The 19,002-nt window shown below is 39.9% G+C and overlaps 1 protein-coding gene and 2 long non-coding RNA genes across 4 annotated transcripts in view; 2 read left to right on the top strand and 1 right to left on the bottom strand.

The window, feature by feature from the left end:
* The window catches only part of LOC129748113 (zwei Ig domain protein zig-8-like), an 870,358-nt gene that overhangs the window by 715,513 nt on the left and 135,843 nt on the right, over positions 1-19,002 (bottom strand). The window lies entirely within an intron of this gene.
* On the top strand, positions 554-1,451 carry LOC129748117 (uncharacterized). Its single transcript, XR_008737654.1, has 3 exons — positions 554-671; positions 728-854; positions 915-1,451. It is a non-coding gene; the product is annotated as an uncharacterized LOC129748117 (long non-coding RNA).
* On the top strand, positions 3,244-4,141 carry LOC129748116 (uncharacterized). Its single transcript, XR_008737653.1, has 3 exons — positions 3,244-3,361; positions 3,418-3,544; positions 3,605-4,141. It is a non-coding gene; the product is annotated as an uncharacterized LOC129748116 (long non-coding RNA).

Below are 19,002 nucleotides of genomic sequence, written 5' to 3'. Positions count from 1 at the left end.
TGGTAAGCAAACAAATAAAATAAATATAAATAACGCACACACAAACACTTCATCGCGGCCATCAACAAAAGGAAGCAGAGCCAACGACGGCCAAAGGACCAGCTGTAGGAGTAGTCGATCGTCGCGCCCAATATTCCAAAATGACCATCGGAAAAGCACTTATTAAACGCCACGCAGTGAATTAAAAACTGCTCGATTATCCGAGGAATGGAATGATTCGATATGAACACCTCTCTAGACATGGAACCTTAAAATTGTTTGACTTTTTTCTTGTTTGTTAATGCTTTTTTATAAACCTACCAGAAATTTCGTCTATTTAATGAAATTTAGAGGTTGTTGTTACGTTCGAGTTTTATAACAATATTTTCATTGATATGATATAAGCGATACTGGCAACAAAGTTTTTAAATTACCCATCCCCATGTAGAGAATTGGCGTGCGCTGAAAATTTACCCAACTTTACATCGAATATGCACGGCGTGTGAATAAACAAAATATACCACGCTCAGCGTGTAGAAACGGCCCAGGAACTGTCATCACTGTTTCCGGGGGAGTCAAACAAAAGTCGCCGCACGAGCAAGTGGTGGAGAAATCTTGTCGCTGGGAAAACCCGGAATTCCGGGAGGAAAACGCAACCGAGGGGCTTCAGTTCGCACCAGCAGCTAGCGAAGGTACGTCCTTTAGTCGGTAATCAGCCGAAACTCTGACGGGAATGCATTGTTCGCAGATTCATCCAGACGCACTCTAAGCCACGTTGCTTGCTGAGCGGTTAAGCTGAAGAGGAACCGAGATTGGAGTCGTCCAGACGGAACTTCAAAGCAACAAACGGGCAAAAATAATCGTGGGCCGCACAGGTAAGCAGCGAAACCCCCGTAGCCCAGTGAAATGAGTCTAACGTGCGCTTTCCCACACAGACGGCCTTTTTTTTTGACACCCTTGATTCTCCTCATTTGTCGCTTGCGGAGCGCCTTTTCCGTGCCATCAACCACGGTGACATTGCGGATAATTCCACCAGTACCCCCTCACTGTTTTGTTGGTGTTTCGGGGACAAGTTCCTTCTTCGGCCGGAGCGGAATTGATCCTCAGTGAAACTTGAACAATCAGATCGACAATTGGAGGGGAACTGCTAAAGAGGGTCCGGATCAGCAGTAGCGTGGCATCAAAGTTTTCATTCTCCATCCGGTGTGGGACAGATCGGCTTTGACCAACTAGCCATCAAGTTCCCGCCCGATGATTCATCCGGAGATGAATGGGTCGGCTGCAAGGCAAGGTAAAGGTGCTCATCGATTTCCGTGGCGCAGATGCCGGGACGGCAACAGCAGTTCCAAGGGCTGGATTTCATCTTTAGCAGCTCCAGCGGTGCGCGAAGGCAGTGTCCCGCGAAAATCCATATCAGTGACGTCAGAAAAATCAGGGAGGAGAGTGGCACAGTCATGCAGGTGGCACTATCGGCGCCATCCAAGACACGCTCCATCAGCGCGTCATCCGAGACGGAACCGGCACTCGAGGCGCAGATGCAGGAGAACCACCAGCAACAGAAGAGCGTGTGTATGCTTCCAGACCTTCAGCCTGTGTTCACCTGTGAAAATATTACAAATCCGAACGTGAAAGCCTCTCGCCAACAACAACAACATCAGCAGCCCCCTGGTAGACCCCAGGAGGCGCCACAGAAGTAGGGCGGAGAAGATCCCTCCAAGGACGACGAAATGAAGAGCGGTAAGTGCACGCATTTCGGGGAAAATGGGAGAGTTAATTGATTGCCAAAATAGAAATTTAGCTAAATTCTTCAATTATTTATTTATGTGGCGCCGACCACAATCAGCCTTCATAACAAATGGCGCCCAACTAAATCGAACCATTTTAGCTTATCAGTTCGATTGAATTTTAAAGACTTTTCAATTGTCCAGTTATAATTATTATTGATTTTGATTCAATAATTGTATGTGATCATTTTTTTATCGCTATTCATAGATATCATATCATTTGACTGCTTTGTTTTAGTATCGTTTTGTTCGTTCGATACTAGTTATCTAAATACTGGTTTGGGATCCGAAATATACGAAATAATGTTATGTCAACAAACACATCATGAATGCCAAGCATCGTAACCTTCAGCTATGTCCACTACCTACGGTAGTCAACAAGGTCGTCTCCGGCACAAAAACACGCAATGCGTTTTCACCACAATCCATTGCGAGGCGAAGCGACTCCTGCAGAGCCGTCCAGGGGACATTCGTTAGCCTCAGCAGTTCACATTCGATTCAAGACCGAACTAAAAACGATTTTTGACAACTTTACCGATTATGACTTACCCGATCATGTCTACCGATTTTGACACCACCGATTTTGAATATCCCGATTGTGACAATACCGATTTTGTCGACACTGATTTGACTTCTACCAATTTTGACCACTACCGATTATGTTTACGGATCATGCACAATTGTAAGGGGATTGCCAAGAAAAAAAAATCAAAAGGAACGCGATCTGGAGGCGCGGTAAAACCTCTATTCCGGGCTCTTGGTAGTTTAGAGGACTAAATCCCTCTTTACCCTGATCTTCTGTGTTCAAACTCCAAACCAGATAAAACAAATTACTAAAATTAAAATTGTAATAGTTCTGCTTTGTTAGATCTTTTCATTATTGATTGAATGATAATAGATCTTGATTTTCGTTTGCTGCTTTTGAAATATTTGTTAATTTCAGGATTCGAAGGAGTTTCTTTCTGCCATATATGATGGTGAAGATCGACACTTTTGCCAAGATTCGTTGGCGTATAGTTTTGTTGATTAGCTTAAGCTTCTGTATGGATTTTGCCAAGATTCGTTGGCGTCAAGATCTAGTTTAGTATTATGATTATTTTGTGGTTTATTTTAGATATATTCACCAGTGCACGGTGAAACATTATCGATGTCTGCTCGATACAACCGCCGATCAATCTCCTTCGAACTCCTTGTGGCGTTTTTGGAATTTTTCATGGATCCTTATTCATGATCCATGAAAAATTCTACCAAAGCAGCAATGTTGTGTTACGTTCGAGTTTTATAACAATATTTTCATTGATATGATATAAGCGATACTGGCAACAAAGTTTTTAAATTACCCATCCCCATGTAGAGAATTGGCGTGCGCTGAAAATTTACCCAACTTTACATCGAATATACACGGCGTGTGAATAAACAAAATATACCACGCTCAGCGTGTAGAAACGGCCCAGGAACTGTCATCACTGTTTCCGGGGGAGTCAAACAAAAGTCGCCGCACGAGCAAGTGGTGGAGAAATCTTGTCGCTGGGAAAACCCGGAATTCCGGGAGGAAAACGCAACCGAGGGGCTTCAGTTCGCACCAGCAGCTAGCGAAGGTACGTCCTTTAGTCGGTAATCAGCCGAAACTCTGACGGGAATGCATTGTTCGCAGATTCATCCAGACGCACTCTAAGCCACGTTGCTTGCTGAGCGGTTAAGCTGAAGAGGAACCGAGATTGGAGTCGTCCAGACGGAACTTCAAAGCAACAAACGGGCAAAAATAATCGTGGGCCGCACAGGTAAGCAGCGAAACCCCCGTAGCCCAGTGAAATGAGTCTAACGTGCGCTTTCCCACACAGACGGCCTTTTTTTTTGACACCCTTGATTCTCCTCATTTGTCGCTTGCGGAGCGCCTTTTCCGTGCCATCAACCACGGTGACATTGCGGATAATTCCACCAGTACCCCCTCACTGTTTTGTTGGTGTTTCGGGGACAAGTTCCTTCTTCGGCCGGAGCGGAATTGATCCTCAGTGAAACTTGAACAATCAGATCGACAATTGGAGGGGAACTGCTAAAGAGGGTCCGGATCAGCAGTAGCGTGGCATCAAAGTTTTCATTCTCCATCCGGTGTGGGACAGATCGGCTTTGACCAACTAGCCATCAAGTTCCCGCCCGATGATTCATCCGGAGATGAATGGGTCGGCTGCAAGGCAAGGTAAAGGTGCTCATCGATTTCCGTGGCGCAGATGCCGGGACGGCAACAGCAGTTCCAAGGGCTGGATTTCATCTTTAGCAGCTCCAGCGGTGCGCGAAGGCAGTGTCCCGCGAAAATCCATATCAGTGACGTCAGAAAAATCAGGGAGGAGAGTGGCACAGTCATGCAGGTGGCACTATCGGCGCCATCCAAGACACGCTCCATCAGCGCGTCATCCGAGACGGAACCGGCACTCGAGGCGCAGATGCAGGAGAACCACCAGCAACAGAAGAGCGTGTGTATGCTTCCAGACCTTCAGCCTGTGTTCACCTGTGAAAATATTACAAATCCGAACGTGAAAGCCTCTCGCCAACAACAACAACATCAGCAGCCCCCTGGTAGACCCCAGGAGGCGCCACAGAAGTAGGGCGGAGAAGATCCCTCCAAGGACGACGAAATGAAGAGCGGTAAGTGCACGCATTTCGGGGAAAATGGGAGAGTTAATTGATTGCCAAAATAGAAATTTAGCTAAATTCTTCAATTATTTATTTATGTGGCGCCGACCACAATCAGCCTTCATAACATTGTTCAATTTAGTAAACACCAGAAACAATAGTAGCAAGATTGACAACTGCTAAGCTGAAAGTCGAAAATGTAAAAAAAAAATCAGCCAGATGGTGACGAAGAAAAAAACAAAAAAAAATGAATTCTGACCACTTCTGTGCATTATAGGAAAGCCCACGTTTTTTTGTACAACTCGAGGTTTAATTCAAAACTGATAAAATTCAAATCTTTGTTTGAATTGCAGTAAAAACTGCTGAACCATTATCGCAACCTTCTGCTTCGCCTCGCCTACGAACAAGGTGACCTGGCCAGATTAACGGATTCCTCCGTAGATCTACGGATTTTAAGCACTTCTACGGATCTACGAATCGATGCTCGTAACTGATTAAAATTTTAAAATTGCGATGCAAATGCAAGTAATTGTGTGTTCCCAATGTCACCAGTGTGCACATTTCTATTTCAAAAACATCCGGGGAAACGCAGTTAGGAAATGCAGGAGGCTGACTACTTATGTGACACCAAATGCCAGCCGTATGTGATAGAAACTTTAGAGCGAGTTCACTCGTGTTGGAAAAAAAATGGTGGAAATTTTGAGAGAAGTAGCACATTTTGAAAATTTTACTACGCTGAAAGGTTTTCAAGATCTTTAAACGTCGAATTTTTCTACAACACTGTTTCTATTTCAGCCGTTAGTCATATAAATCGAGCTAGTTTTGCATCAAAGCATGCGAAAACAGAACACATGTTGTAAAAAAAACTTGAAGGTCGAAGAACTTGAAAATGTTTTTACATGGTAAAGTTTTCAAAATGTGCTACAAGTGTGAAAATTTTTACTACTTTTCCTCACACGAGTCAACTTGCTCTTAGGGTGAGAGGGAACAAAGTTGCCGAAGTTCGAGTCTTGAAGAAATGAGAAAGGTCCTGAATGAAGTGCGTGACCTGAAGGAGTTCTTGAATATAGAGACCCAGGAAAAACTCAAGGAGACGATACCGTCAACTGGGGCAACATGCAACAATTTTCAACTTCAATGGCTTCTAAAATCTTAATGCTTACAGATAATCGTACCTCTTGTGCATCAAAAGTTTTAAGGTTGATGGGACACCAAACTGACGTAGTCAGAAAAAATATTGGTTTTACCAGTTATTTTTAAATTTACACAACCATGCGATTTTCACCCTACTAAGAAAAAGGGGTAAGTTGCAACAAACTCTGTAATTAGTGAAAAATTAAATGAAAACGTCTAAAAATTTAAAGTTTTTGATACATTTGTGATGTCTTAACGCATAAAGCACCAATTGCAGTAATTTTTGGTTTTGTGCGAATCAAATTTTTAATGTTTTTTGACAAAAATGTTTTTAAGAAAAATGTGTTAATCTGCTGCATACATTTAGGGGTATAGAATACAACAAAATATTCTATTACCTTAAATCATGAAAATAAATCTTAGAATGGATGAAATTTTAATGTTAACAAACGCATAATGCAAAACAATCATATCCCAGCATTTGGAAACGCGATTTATGAGATTTAGTTCCGATTTGCATTTTGTTGCATTTAGCCCCAGACAGCTAACTGAATTGTAAAAATATTTATTTAAAAACATTTGGTGATTGTCCGAGAAATATTTATACACCAACAGTGTTGGTATAGTATAATGAAAGCAATATAAAGTTTGTAGGTGATATCATTAAGCCAATCCTTCATACTGAGTAAAGTTTTTTATGGCATCGAAAAATGTAAAAATTTGTACATCTTTTGCTCGATTTTTTAAATTTTTTATGACAATCAAAAACTTTAAAAAACTTTTTCATGATGTTAAAAACTATGTTATCATCAATTTTTTATCATTCAATGATAACTTTATTACAGTATATTGAAATAAGAATTGAATGAGTGTTGTAGTATACAAATGTTGCATCTAACCCTGCTTTTGCATGATGCCCCGTTTGACGGTACTGGAAATCTAAAAGAGTCAGGAGTTTTTAGCGGACAAATTCGACAGCATCATCGGTAAGTTCCGGCAAATTAAGGTCGACCATAGTGTCCTTCAGAATGAGGTTGGAGACGTTCAAGACAAACAAGCCCAACTTTGCGGAAATGTAAGGAAATTGGATGGTGGTGTCGTGGTGGATCGATGGATCGACTCAATCGCCAGGCCCTCAGCAAAAACGCTATTGTTTGGAAAATGAAACCACAGAGAACGTCGTTAGAAATATTGCAACAGTCATAGGCTGCGATCATCCGAGTGATGCGATTATCGAAGCTAAACGACTACGCTCAGCAAGGTCTGATGGCACGCATCCGCATATAGAGGTTGTTTTTAAGGAGGAAAATGCAAAGGAACAGCTCTTTGCTAAAAAGAAACTGCGTGGCCCGTTGAATGCAGCTGAGCATGGAGCTCAACATAATGAATCAACTGGAAGAGTAGTGATACGCGATGAGTTGACCACGCAGGGACTAGACTTGCTACGAAAAGTACGAGGAGCTCAGGAACAACTTGGTATGCAGTTTGTGTGGCCCGGCACAGATGGAGCATTGTCTATCTATCGAGATTGTCCGTGCTAAAGAGGACCTACGGAAGCTCGAACCTATTATTGATGATTTTCTGGAAAATAAACATAACATAGTAATCAAAAATGGTTTGAAATTACTTCAATGGAACATTCGCGGGATGAACAATTTTGAAAAGTTTGACATGCTAAGAGACTTTGTAGATCAAAACCCGAGAAATATCGATGTAATTGTAGTAAGTAAAACATGGGTGAAATCTAATGACACATAAATATTCAAAATGAATGGATTCGATGCAATATTCTCCTGACGTGAAACATCGCATGGAGGCCTAGCAGTGTTTACACGTTATTTATGACTTGAACGGCGACACAGAGGAAACAGATGAAAATGATGGTTTTCAATACATTCGAATACAAGATCGCTTGGGTAAACGTCCACTCCTTTCACCTGCTGTAAATACAGTCCACCTGCATTTCGTTTCGCTTATTTCGTCGAGAAGCTGGAAGGTAAACTGTCTCTGAATAACCAGTGCCTCGATTCGATTTTCTTAGGAGATACGAACGTGCCAGTCAACCTATCGAACAACATTGTCGGAGAGTATCTGAGGATCTTAGAGTCGCAAAACATGTTTATGTTAAATAATGCTGTGAAACGGCCAGCTAGTGGAAATATACTCGACCATGTCGCCTGCTCACTGAGTATCCCTTCAACAATTAACGAAACTATTTGTACAGAGACAAGCAACCATAGTATGGTCGTTGCTACACTGTTGGCCAGTACCAATAACGAAGTTCAATCCTTGAATAAAAGCATCGTCAATCACCACCAGCTGAACACGGAATTTGCGGAAACACTTCTAAACATTCTACCAAGCTTTTCTGCAAATGAAAAATTCGTCTTCATAGCTGACAGAAATAACGAAATCCCAAGTCGCGCTATTAAAAATTGATGTCAACCAAAGGCAAGATCTGGAAGTACTTTAAACGCAACCCTGCGGATGCACACTAGCGTGTCCCAAAATTGCATAACTTCTGGGAATCTGGGGGCTCACCCTCCAAATGGTAGATTAGGATGTGCCGAGCAAACTTTTGTATGGGGCCGACTAAAAAAATCATGTTTAGAGGTTCCGCAAGCGCGATCTTTAAACAAAGTCCACTTTCAAAAGATTTGATTTTAAATAAATTCTGGGTCCAAAAATTTTCATAAAATTTATATATTTTATATTTTTTTAATTTTGTTTGAGTGAAAAACTACACGTAAAAAATACAAAATGAACCAAATTTGTATCAAAATGTAAAACTAGCAAGCTATTTTCAAGGAAAAAAAAATTTTTGGTCCAAAAATTTTGAATTCAACTGACCAAAATGTGTACCAAGCGTAGAATATTTTTGATACCAATGCCATCAAAAGATGCGGATTTTTGTGCACTTAAACTTTGCTGAACAAAACATGTGGTTTGTATCAACGTGTGAACAGCTATTCACGATTTAATGCTTAACAAAAATCACAATTTAGGATATTTTTTATTTAATTTATCAAATTTGTCTTAATAAATACCTACTTTAAAATCAAAATACTTGCAAAAAAAGACTTTGATGGTTTAAAGGAGTCATCAGAAGGCCATATGCCGAATTTGAGCAGAATCGGACAACAGGAAGGGGTTGCACTGAATCTAAAGTGTGAAAGGGATTCTGAGACATAGTGTTCTAAAGAAGCATAAAAAACTGGTTTTTCATCATACATTTTTGTCTTTATCAATCGATTGCTTGATTATGAAGGTTTTATTAAAATTTCAGTTAAGACTAACATTTCACTTGAAGACTGCAACTCGATTGGACTTAAAACAAAAATGTTATGGCTGTTCCAAGATTGTATTTTTGTGGCAAATTGTTGTTTAACACACAATGAGTACTTTTTACTCATTGAGTTTTACAGGACAATTTGTAACCAAAATACAATCTTTGAACAGCCATAACTTTTTTGTTTTAAGTCCAATCGAGTTGCAGTCTTCAGGTGAAATGTTAGTCTTAATTGAAATTTTGATAAAACTTACATAACCAAGCAATCGATTGATAAAGACAAAAATGTATGATGAAAAACCAGTTTTTTATGCTTCTTTAGAACACTATGTCTCAGAATCCCTTTCACACTTTAGATTCAGTGCAACCCCTTCCTGTTGTCCGATTCTGCTCAAATTCGGCATATGGCCTTCTGATGACTCCTTTAAACCATCAAAGTCTTTTTTTGCAAGTATTTTGATTTTAAAGTAGGTATTTATTAAGACAAATTTGATAAATTAAATAAAAAATATCCTAAATTGTGATTTTTGTTAATAGCTGTTCACACGTTGATACAAACCGTTTTGTTTTGTACAGCAAAGTTTAAGTGCACAAAAATCCGCATCTTTTGATGGCATTGGTATCAAAAATATTCTACGCTTGGTACACATTTTGGTCAGTTGAATTCAAAATTTTTGGACCAAACAAATTTTTTCCTTGAAAATAGCTTGCTAGTTTTACATTTTGATACAAATTTGGTTCATTTTGTATTTTTTACGTGTAGTTTTTAACTCAAACAAAATTTAAAAAATATAAAATATATAAATTTTATGAAAATTTTTGGACCCAGAATTTATTTAAAATCAATTCTTTTGAAAGTGGACTTTTTTTAAAGATCGCGCTTGCGGAACCTCTAAACATGATTTTTTTTAGTCGGCCCCATACAAAAGTTTGTTCGGCACATCCTAATCTACCATTTGGAGGGTGAGCCCCCAGATTCCCAGAAATTATGCAATTTTGGGACACCCTAATGCACACGCTAAGACTCTTCTGAAAAACGTCTCAAACGGACTGTCAAAATTGATAAGTCAATGCAAACGGTCGTATTAATTTCGACTTCTGCAAACGACAACTCCAAAGCAATCTTGGAAATTCGTCAACCGAGCTCTAGGTCGTAAGTCCGAAGACCACAGTAAAAAAAAGCTGGCGTTTGAAGAGGTAGTACAAACTGATCCCATTCAGTTTTTGAATAGTATCAACGAATACTTCTGCAACGTTAGTTCCTACGTTCTACTGGTTCCTACTGGCTTCAAATATCATCAGCAATAGGTATGTTCAGCGTTTCAATACTATTTGTCCAAATGTTCCTTCCTTATTCTTAAGACCGGCATCTGTTGCTGAAGTATGACCTCCTAGTCCTGATAATATGACCGTGGCCACAGTGAAAGTCCACCACATGACGTTTCCAAATATCCTGACAGATATTTTTAATTTAATTATCGAAACCGGTGCCTATTCCGATGCACTAAAATAAGCCCGCGTTACGCATATCTTCAAATCTGGTGATAGATCAAATGTATTCAACTACCGGCCAATCTCTAAGCGCTCTATCTTGAATAAAGTCATCGAAAAACAACTTGTCGCTAGGCTAAGTGAATACCTAACAAGGTATGACCTCAGAAGCCCACGCCATTATGGCTTCCGAGAGGGATGCAGCAATCGTAAATATGCTGGTGCCCTGTTCTTGGATCTGAGAGAAGCGCTCGATACGATTGATCATTCGTTGCTACTACAGAAACTGGAATGGTATGTGTGTCCTTAAAAGTAGTATCAAACGCCATAACCCATAACGACAGGAGTACCACAGGGAAGCAACCTGGGCCCACTGATGTTCTTGATCTTTATCAACGATCTCCCGCTGATGAACCTGCACGCAAAGTACGACTTTTTGCCGACGATACCCTAATCTTGTAATGCAATTCCAATCCCCTTCAGATAGTGGAATAGATTGACAATGATTTGGAAGTCCTCCAGGAATACTTCGACTGTTTAGGATTACATTTGGACGATACTTTAAGCTGAACAGCCCACATAGAGCATCTCAAAAGTAACATTGGCTCCAGTCTGTGCGGCCATTTGGAAAATTTTTGCGTTTATTCTCACCCACTGGCTGAAAAACGTATACTTTGGATTGTTTCATTCGAGGTTGCAATATCTTGTACCACTATGGGACAAAGCCTGCAAAAGTCGTCTAAGAGAGCTGCAGACTATGCCACCAGAATGCTGCCAAACCTACGCTAAACAAAAATGCAAATATTTACAATATATTATTGTCGAGGGCTCAGGGTTGCAGTGGGTGATTCCCAGACATTAAATGACGCGGACACTAGTGCCCAAATTTTCGGGTAAGTTTTCTTTGGATTCACTTTTCAGTTCGTATGGTCCAATGATGACAAACTTTACACTTGCAGTTTTTGAGTTAGAATTAAAAAAATACATCTTTGAAAACTTGAAATCACCGAAAGTGGTATGAATATCTTTACAATATGAGTATTGAGTGAAAGGGCCCAAATAGTAAGAAAAAAAATTGTTGCTTGACGCCATCATTAATTCAAGATGGCGGCTTCCGCTTTTATTTTCAAAGCTGTAAATTACTGAAAATATCGTGAATCCTTCACAATATGGTTATTAGGTGAAAGAAATAAGTGAGTAGAATAAGAGTAGAAGTCAAATTTCGTTGCCCGTCGCCATCTTAAATCCAAGATGGCGGCTACCACTCAACTTGAAAATACTGTAAATGACTGAAAATCGCATTAAACCTATATTATAGGGGTATAAGTTGAAAGAAATCAACCGGTAGAAGTTGAATTTCGCTATCTGACGCCATCTTGAAATCCAAGATGGCGGCTTCCGCTAAACTTTAAAATGTAGTAAATGACTTAAAATGACATGAAACCCAGGTGGTAGTGGGTGGAAGGGCTTAACGAGTAGAAGTCGAATATTGCTATCTTACGCCATCTTGAAATCCAAGATGGCAGCTTTCTATAAACTTTAAAAATGCTCTAAATCATTGAGTATCGCATGAAACCTCCAAAATATGGGTGTTTGTCAATTGGGATAAGCTATAAAAAGTTTATTTTTGCATTCTGACGCTATCTTGAAATCCATGATGGTGGCTTCAGCTGAACTTAAAAATACTGTAAATTAATGAAAATAGCATGAAACTCCCAATTATACTTACTATATTGGGTGCTAAGGCTAAATGATAGAAGTCAAATATCTGTTTTCGCGTTTCTCTGAAAATCTGTAAGTGACTGAAAATCCCACAAAAACCACCACAATACAGACCCCGTTCGTTTTTGGCAACATTCGATTTTGGCAACATCATGTGCCATTGGCAAATGTGCCTAAATCAAACGGTTAACAGAAACAACATAACCTTATAGTTTTCGCAAGAATAAGACCAATACAATTTAAACATAATAGCATGATAGGAATAAAAGAATTACATAAATGGCAAAAAAAACAAAAACTATAAACAATACAAGAAAAGTGCTAAATGCATTAGAAACATAATGAAAAAATAATAAAAGTGATTTAAGATTATCTAAATTGTCTTAAAATAGTAGTTTTAATGTAGTATTACGTGAAAAAAGTTGTGTTCAAGCGATTTTCATTGATTAACAGTATTTTAAATTCAGTGGAAGCTGCCATCTTGGATTTCAAGATGGCGTCGGAAAGAAAAAAATCGACTTCTAGTTTAGCCCTTTCACCCAATACCCGTATAGTGATGGTTTAATGCGACTTTTTGTCAGCATTAAGCATTAAAAGTTGAGCGGATGCCGCCATCTTGGATTTCAAGATGGCGTCTGATAGCGAAATTCAACTTCTACTCGTTTAGCCCTTTCACCCGATACCCATTTTGTTGGGGTTTCATGCGATTTCAAGTCATTTACACCATTTTAAAGTTCAGCGGAAGCCGCCATCTTGGATTTCAAGATGGCGTCAGACAACAAAATTTGACTTCAACTCATGATTTATTCCACGGGTCATTCAAAACCAATCCCTTTTCATTCAAAAAGTCTGTCCTCATTTGCTGTACTAATGATTAACAACTCAGAAATGAGGAACTCATCCTTAGCGTGTAATTGGTTGGCTTGCGAGAGAAACGTCAAATCGTAGCTTTTTTTGGGGTCATCATTAAACCATAATAAAACTATGAATTGACTCACGCCATGTTGGTTGCAAAATCGAAGGGCACAAAATGACGCCATGTTGATGGATTCACAATGCAAGCATTGGAAAAAATGTTTTCAGGCCTTTTTCCATCAATTCCATCATGATTGACCGTCAGATTTGACGAGGCGCATTTATTTTAAGATACTATTTCATATACATTTTACCTTAAATCTTGACTGGCAGTAGAAAAGAAGCTCAATATATGGTTAAAACATTGGTTTTTTTAGCTATTAATTTTACCAGATCATATCTGAATAATGCAATAATCATCATTCATCAACCATTATGGTTGCTAGAAAAAATAAAAAAAAAAAACACTCCGAGAACTGACAGAACCGAAAAAACTAAAATTTCTAACATGTTTTATAATAGCTTTTTAAAAGCTTTGGTGACCAACATTGATGACCAACAATTATATGTCTTGATGACGTTTCTAGGGTAGGGCCAAATAGCCTGATTTTGGCTTTATTAGAGTCCAGGTGATGTTATAGAATGCGCTTTAGCTTTTTATGAAGACTAATGCGATAGTCCAAACGATATTTTGCTGACCATAATAAAGCTGAAATTGTTACTTGGGAAGTTCCAGAGAGCATTACTCGTATTTTGCATTAAAATCAGAAGTTCCAGAGAGGATTAATCATATTTTTGTTCATTTATTAAGGAGTATTTGACTGCCGAGCTTCCAAAAGTCTGTGGTGAAACATTATTTCTCATTTTTCCAGAAACTCGTTCTCCAATTGGAAACCAAGTACCTACTTACTTATTGGACCGCCCGCGTACTTGCTTTTTCGGCGACACAATCACAATTTGAAACCAAGTTTTATTTTGTTTCCCAACTTTCCCCCACAAGAAATGCAAAGAAACTTGGGATACTAAATGTATTTCCAATCATTATTTGACATCACACGTCTGCCAAAGTTAAACTCCGGACATCAACAATCAACTTTTCGTCAGCGCTCAGCGATCGAAAGTTTTTCTTTTTTCCACTTGGGCATTGTTGGGTTGGGAGGCTTACCTATACATAGGACCTATAGCTGTTCAAAAAAAAAACTTCCCCAGAAGAAGATGCCATCAATTGTTGGTGTAAAAAAGAAGAAACACATGACAAGAGCAACGCAATCTAACCGACAAGCAGTAACGGGATATGATGGTTGGATAAAAGTTTCTACGAAAATTGTTTTCCCGTTAAAAGAAAGCACGGAAAGAAAAATAACAACTAGTTAATATTCTCACGGTACATAAATTTCTCACTTTTGTCGAAACGGCGAACGTAGTAGGCGAACAAAGTTGAGTCGGTAGGTATTTTGTTGGCAATGTACGAGCGTGGCCGGGGCTGAACTGAACGGGAATCATCCGGGTAACGTCAAACTGTTTTGGAACCTAACACACACACATTCGGTAAGTATCGGCAGGTGGCAGGGCAGGCGCAAGACAGAAAAAAGAAGGAGTTTGCCAAGAAAAACTTTCGTTTGCTAGCTTAATTTTTTGCTACTTTTGCAACTGTGATGGCCCCATCGTGGCCCCCTCAGGAGCCTTCACACGAGGGCGGGCGAGCACACATACATACACGTGTACGTAGGCATTCAGGAAGCAACACATAAATACATTTTCAACCGAAGCCACCCTTCACACTCGGAAGCTTGTTTCAAGTGTTGACGATACTTGTTTTGGTGAAAGTTTTCTATCGTTAATTCCACCGATGAGCGGTTTGTTGTTGTAGGACTAGAGGTAGCAATTTGCACGCAAAACCAGACCCAATCGTTTATGTTTGGCCTAATCGTTTCATGTTCGAGTTCGATTGTTAATTCTATGAAATTCCATAGGGTTTCTTAATAAGTTCCACGCTCAAGGATCTATACATTAATAGGGATGAATGAACCCATTGCAATGCATTGGGTTTAGAATACCGAAAAAAAATTTTACATCAAATTTTCCATCAGCAAAACATTCTAATCGTAGTATAGTGTCCCATCGGAGTATTTTTGTTATAGAGTACCGTACATCGGGCGAAATTAACCCACGTCAAGTACGATGACGTAGTTGCTATGAGATTTATTATATATTACGTAGAAAATGAACTTAAATCATCGTTTTAAGCCAATTGCGTAAATTGTTTTCAGTAATTTGGGTAAATAAAATTCGTGATCATTCTAGATATCTGAAAACCGATGTTGCGGATGATGTAACCTGTTATTTCGAAGAACTTTAGTGTCCCATTTTTATTGATTAGAAATTTTGAAATCACGTTTCAACCAGTTCGAATATTCTGGCTCAACTTTTCCACTCTGATTCTCACCAGGAGCAAAGCGAAAAAAACGTGACATAATTTTCTCCCGCTGGCACTTCTCTTGCTTCTCTAATACTTTCCGAAAACTTATTCGATTATTGCGCATTTTTTGTGATAATTTTATTCTCTCATAATTTCTCAGATCAAAGATTCTGCCCGGCAAGAACTTGGTCCGCCGAAGAAAGAAAAATTTGCCTTGGCGGAGGATGAAGAGAGTGCAGGTTTGAACCGAGCTTGTACCGTATCGCCGAAAATTTCTGAAAAAAAAAAGGTGAAAGAGTAAAAGAGAAAACGTGCAGGACGAAAAAAAAATAAAACGCGCACACGAAGAAAGTCGAAAGTTTACTTTGCCAATATTGGCGCTTTCGCACGGTTGATGGTTCCGGTCTTTTCCCAGGAGCAAAGTGCGAGTCATATTCAAATTTCAGCGGAAACTTTTGAAAGTAATAAACGCTGACTGCGGAAGAAAAATGGTAGGGAAGGGGGAAGGAGATTCAACTTCACGTCTAGTAAGTTTACTGGTCGAGGATGTGTCAATTTTATCATTATTTTTTCACAAATTGAATTTAATAATTCAATGGGAAGGAGGCACACTGCTCCCTATAATACAAAATAAAAATGTTAAAGGAAAACAAATTATTGAATTGAATGAAGATTTAGATTCAAGATTCAGACACAAGAATCAGATTCAAAATTCAGATTCAAGATCCAAAATTCAGATTTAAGATTCAGATTCAATACTTAAGATTCAGATTCAAGATTCAGATTCAAGATTCAGATTCAAGATTCAGATTCAAGATTCAGATTCAAGATTCAGATTCAAGATTCAGATTCAAGATTCAGATTCAAGATTCAGATTCACGATTCAGATTCAAGATTAAGTTCAAGATTCAATAATCAATTTTCAGTTTAGGTTTCAGTTTTAATTTGCATTCACTGGAATCGTTCAGAATCGATATTGATGTATAGAAATCGATGAAATTCAACTTTTATTTCAATTTTCACAATTCTGGCTCTTTAATATACAACAGACACCGCCTAACGTTCCGGGTGCGAGTCTTATTTCCTAATGAATGGACGGGGGCGCGCGCGAGATGCGATATTCAATGGAAATTGATTGCCGCACGGCTCGTTTCCCGCTTTCATGGATGAGCATGGTTTTACACTGTCAAATTAAATAAAAATTGCCGATTCTGTGGAATTCTGTAAATTGATGCTGATATTCGATTGTACGAGGTGGTGGCGGTCGAAATTTGAGCTATTCAAAGCTCTGAATTGAAATGAATGAACAACGAACGTCGAACGATACAACAAATGGAACTGGCATCTGATGATAATGATGGGTAACAATCAGAAGATGTTAAAAAATTCAGCCGTCTCCTTTCGCATTCCACAGTAATGAAGGGTCAATTGAAATTCTTTGGACGAAGTTTATTTACAGAGAATTTTCCCCCACGTTGAGCGAGAGTTCCACCTAATTTTTAACTAAACGAGCTTTGGCCTGCCTGCTGTATTCACAGAAAATTTTAAATCCAGAGACAAAGATAGAAAATGATTCCATTTGATAAACTAGACTCAAAATGACCTTTGACTTCGAACTATTACAGATGTTGGTAATAGAAAGATACGTCTTGGCAGTTCGATTGAGCTAAAGTCATTTCTAACATTCCACCAAACTCTTGCTTTGCGAGACACGTGTTTCTTTGCTGACAAATCAGTGGAAAACGATCTCCAATTCTCGGTATTGTAAGGGAAGCCGCCCAGACTATTCTGTTATTGTCGCCATCATTTGGAAACAACAGCTTATTGGCGGATAGAGTGCCAATAAAGTTTTTCGTAGATGGACTTCAAAGGAAATGCCCTTGCCTTTGATGTTATTAAATTGAAGTCGGAAAGCTGAAGGGTTTGGGAATCTTTAGTTCCTTTCAGTTGAACTAGTTTCTTTTTAAATGGAAATTGAAGTATCGCTGTTTAAGTGTCTCTTGTAAATTATGATAAAGCAGTTGGAAAAGGAGAATTTCAAAAAACAAAAAGTGAGAAAATCAAGTTTATGAGCACTAAAACCTATACGAATGCTGATCTCAGATTAAGAAAAAAAATTAAAACTGATTGAGGTGAACATTAAACTACCAAACCCAGAGTATAATATTTGACATCAAAATCAAACGCATCTAAACCACAAATTAAAAAATACTCAAAAACATCGAAACAAAAACGCTTTCATGTCATTCGTGTCTTACAAAAAGAAATGGTTTTCAATAAGTGTTTTGATACTCAGAAACAACAACTCAGGCTTAACAATTCTAGAACACTGTGTCGGTCGTATTGAAGTATTGCGAATAAACTACTTTGGATTTCGTGCTTGATCCGGGAAGATTTATATTTTTTTCATACCACTGGAATAAGTTGAACCATGATCTGAACGCCGCAGGAAGTGGGAGTGCGCCACCTGAAACGTGCCCAGACAAATTGAGAGCGATCATTAACGAGCTGTTCCCTCAGCACGATGTTACCCGCTGGCCTACAGTCCCGTACGACTGGGAAACCAGCATAGAAGAGAGGATTACGGTGGAAGAACTTCGTGAAATCGCCAAGTCTCTCCAACCAAGGAAGCCCCCCGAACCGGACGGCACTCCGAACGTCGCAGTGGAGGCAGGGAGCTCCCCGAAATGTTCCGGACATCATTGCAACGATATGTGACGAAGCGGGTGTTCCCCAAAAGCGGCAGAAACTACAGCGATTGTGTCGTCGCTCATCCAATTGAGGGTCCCGGCATATCTGTATGTTTAGGCTTGTGGAAAGTTATTTCCAAAATCGCCAACTACAGTATATGGCCGGCGAGGGCTTACGAACATAAGCGGCGGGTGTGTCACAGGGATCAATACTTGGCCCGGTCCTGTGGAACATCACGTACCCCGAGCTTATACGAATGAGCCCCCATCGGGAGCTGAACTCGTAGGATTTGCGGGTGATGTAGTCCTCTTGGCGAGAGGTTCTTCGACACAAAGCTATCCAGGCAGCTTAATGCACTCCTAGTGCCTGCGTCTAGCCCACCACAAAAGCGAGATGGTGCTGATCACATAGCTAATATCACTTCAAACAGGTACCATTGCAGTTGGACCGTGTAATATCGTGTCCAAACGCGCTGTTAAGTACCTAGGGGTGATGATCGACGACAGACTCAGTTTCACGAGTCATGTCGACTATGTATTTAAAAGACTCGCACTCACACGGATGATGTCGAACTCCTCAGCAATCCGCATTAGCAAGAGGAAGATATTGGCAAGCGTGACCACATCAATCTTGCGGTTCGGAGCAGCGGCCTGGAGGCAGGTCCTGGGAAGACAATGTAATCTGCAGAGACTTAGCAGCGTTCAACGGCTGATGAACCTGCGGGTTATCAGTAGATAACGGCATAAGGCATCATCTTCTGCGTAGCGAAGGTCATGTGTGCGCCGCAAACGTGTGTAGGATATTCCACCGCCGGGGAGTATCCGAGTAGTGCTGCGGGGATAAGACTAGAAGAGTGTCAACCACAGTCGGGGGATAGCCACGGGTCCTCAACGCCGAGCAAACCTCTCGAGTCGGTGCAGGATGTCGTCACTGTCGGGAAACATCTGAAACGTAGCGTAGTTCCGATTGTGTGCCGTGACAGGCGCGAGTCCAATACAAGCTGCTCT

Source organism: Uranotaenia lowii, chromosome 2 (assembly GCF_029784155.1).
Source record: "Uranotaenia lowii strain MFRU-FL chromosome 2, ASM2978415v1, whole genome shotgun sequence".
Taxonomy (NCBI): Eukaryota; Metazoa; Arthropoda; class Insecta; order Diptera; family Culicidae; genus Uranotaenia; species Uranotaenia lowii.
Note: the sequence above shows the minus strand (reverse complement) of the source record. Positions and strands in the feature narration are given on the sequence as shown.